Genomic DNA, 2,818 nt, shown 5'->3' with positions numbered 1-2,818 from the left:
TTTGGAGCTGAACGAACAGGTATGTGATTCTCAACTTCTCCTGCTTCTCCGAAATAAACTCTTGGTGTGTGTTTTTGCTGTTCTTGTTTAGGGTTTTGCGAAATAAACTCTTGGTGTGTGTTTTCGCTGTTGTCGTTTTAGGGTTCTCAAAAAAAATGCTATGTTCTTGCTGTTGTGTTCTTTAGGTTTTTTTGAAAAAAATCTTTGTTGTGTGTTCTTGCAAGTATTCGTCTGCTGTTGTGTTCTGGTTTAGGTTTTTTTTGAGAAAAATTGCTTTGCTGTGTTCGTGTGGGTTCTGAGAAACAAGGTCTCGCCGCCCCTTCTGTTAACTTCTCAATCTCTTTATGAAGAATTTTTAAAGTCTTGAAAAACTCTCCCTTTTTCGATTTTCCCATCCCAGATTATGTGGGATTTCATCACTGTTAATTTGTTCTGTTTTAAGCTAATGTCAAAAGTGCTTTTTGGATGTTTAGGTTAACCTTATGGATAAAGTTTTAATCTGAGTAATTTTTTAGTTGTTTTTCAGTTCTCTAAGTGCTTTTGAAAAGTGCTTTTAAAATAAGCTATTTTCTTCTCTGCAGGTTACAACTCTGAGATGACTTTGATGGAATGGGAAAAAAAGTGGGTTGTAAGACAGTAAGTTGGAGGCGCGCCCAAGTCAAGGAACCTGTTTCCATTTGCAGCAAATTTCCACTTAGTTAAAATATAATTATTTAGTTTAATTAATTTTTTTTAAAGACAAAATGTATTTGGGCTATTCTGGAACTTATTGAATTAAAAGTCTAATGGCCATTGTAACTTGTTGGACTTGGAAAGAATTGAATTATTAAAGTGTATTTGGGCTATTATTTGGAATATTGTTTGGAGTATTATTTGGAATATTATTTGTGCAATTAGTCTCTTTTTTTAAAATTTTAAATTTTGTTTTAACAATTTAATTGTATTAATCAAAAGAAAACTTTAAACTATATCTCAAACAAAAAATGGGTTGGGCCAAAAAATGTAATTTAATGGATTTTCAACTTGGTTAACTTTAACACATTAATATTAACCAAAATGAAATGTGCCAAAAGGTCTAGAATAAAACATGCCACAAAAAATGGTGCAATTTCAAACTTTGATCCTAAAAATCCATCCAATACTCATATATGTGGTATCTTGATATAAACCAAACATAGTCATACTTAGAAAAGATGCAAGTTTAGTTTAAGGTTTTTTTTATGAACGGTTTAGAGATTTTATATTTGTTTGAAATGTGCAAATGGGTTTAATGACAGGTGATCATAAAAATAATCATGTCTCTTAATACTTACTGATAATCAAATGGACTTTTGGATCAGTGTCGTAAAAAGATTCAAACCACACTCTGCAACATTAATCATAGACATGTCTATCTGAATGGGCCTTTTGAAACAAAGAAATCTCATGGGTAAACCACAAATGGCCGGACAGAATTGGGGTATGACAGTTATGTAGTATTTTTTAAATTAACAAAAAACCCACAAATAGTGAGTGTTATTATCGTATCCACAAATATTACTATTATTTGATCAATTTAAAGGTGATGATACTTGTATTTAGGAGATTAAACAACATAAAGCAAATTGGGGGGACGCTTAGCGTAATTTGATTGAGTGTGCAGATAATTGTAAAATTAACTAAACTAAACTTAAGCCCTATTTGAATCTTTTGTCTTTTTCACGTGGTTAAACTCTTCCTAAATCTATAATGAGTCTTCGTATATCACAAATATTTTACAAAATAGGTATGCAACATTTCTCGTAGTGTAGCCTACTTTAACTGATTACAATCCCTCTATGACTTGGGCAAAGTCACAACTGATGAAGGTTTAATCGAAGGTAAAATACTTATGTCACAATCGGTTATACCTTATGTCTAGTGATTAAAAACAACTTCCCAATAATATTTCATTTCAATAGCAAAAGTTACGGTTAGTTCTCAATTTCTATATAGATAGATCCCCTAATTTCGCAGAAGAGAAAAAAATTAAACATGTTATTAGATAACTATAAGAAGTTCATCATTATGCAACGAATCTAAAAAAATACATGGTTCACATTATTAGGGGATCAATTCATCTAAGGGACTTAATCTAAGAGAACCGATCACTTATTCTTAAGGGAATCATGGCCATTCAATACAAGAAATAAATTAAACCTTAAAAATAATTAGGGATGAACCCTTAATTTAATCTTTTCTTTATCTTTTAAATACCTCAGAATGTGCCTTTTCTCTCATCAAATTCAAACCTGGTTGAAACCAAAATTATGAAGAAAAAAATTGGACATTGAAACCCTTGTTTTTTTCTCATTAAATAAGTGTTGTAATGGCCTTTTAGGGTTAAAATAAAATTATAAAATAGTCCAATTTTTACAATTCAACTTTTTAACAACATTAAAATATTGCTCTATATTTATGTCTTGTTAGAGTTTGAATTAGACATTGACTTTTTCACAAAAGTTATAGCCCAAAAAATCAGCTTTCATTTTCCGCTTGTTTCACCTTAATAGGACTTACGAAACTGTAAGTATATAGTGCACCTAAGAGGGGTGGGTGAATTAGGTATTTTGATCGATTTTCGTTTTATTGAAAATATGCTTTTAACTTTCTGGTTTGGTGATGTTTTAGAAAGCAGTAAAATGCAAAAATGTAAAGAACGTCGGCGATATATCCTGGTTCCCCTCACAATCTGAGAGTACTCTAGTCCTCTTACACATTAAGAGATTTCAATAAGTTTTAGAACCTTGTACAAGCTTATCCTAGCCACTATACACAAGTTACTAACTCAATCAATAAG

Source organism: Lathyrus oleraceus, chromosome 3, assembly GCF_024323335.1.
Source record: "Lathyrus oleraceus cultivar Zhongwan6 chromosome 3, CAAS_Psat_ZW6_1.0, whole genome shotgun sequence".
Lineage (NCBI taxonomy): Eukaryota > Viridiplantae > Streptophyta > Magnoliopsida > Fabales > Fabaceae > Lathyrus > Lathyrus oleraceus.
The sequence above is the reverse complement of the archived record's forward strand: the minus strand, read 5'-3'. Positions refer to the sequence as shown.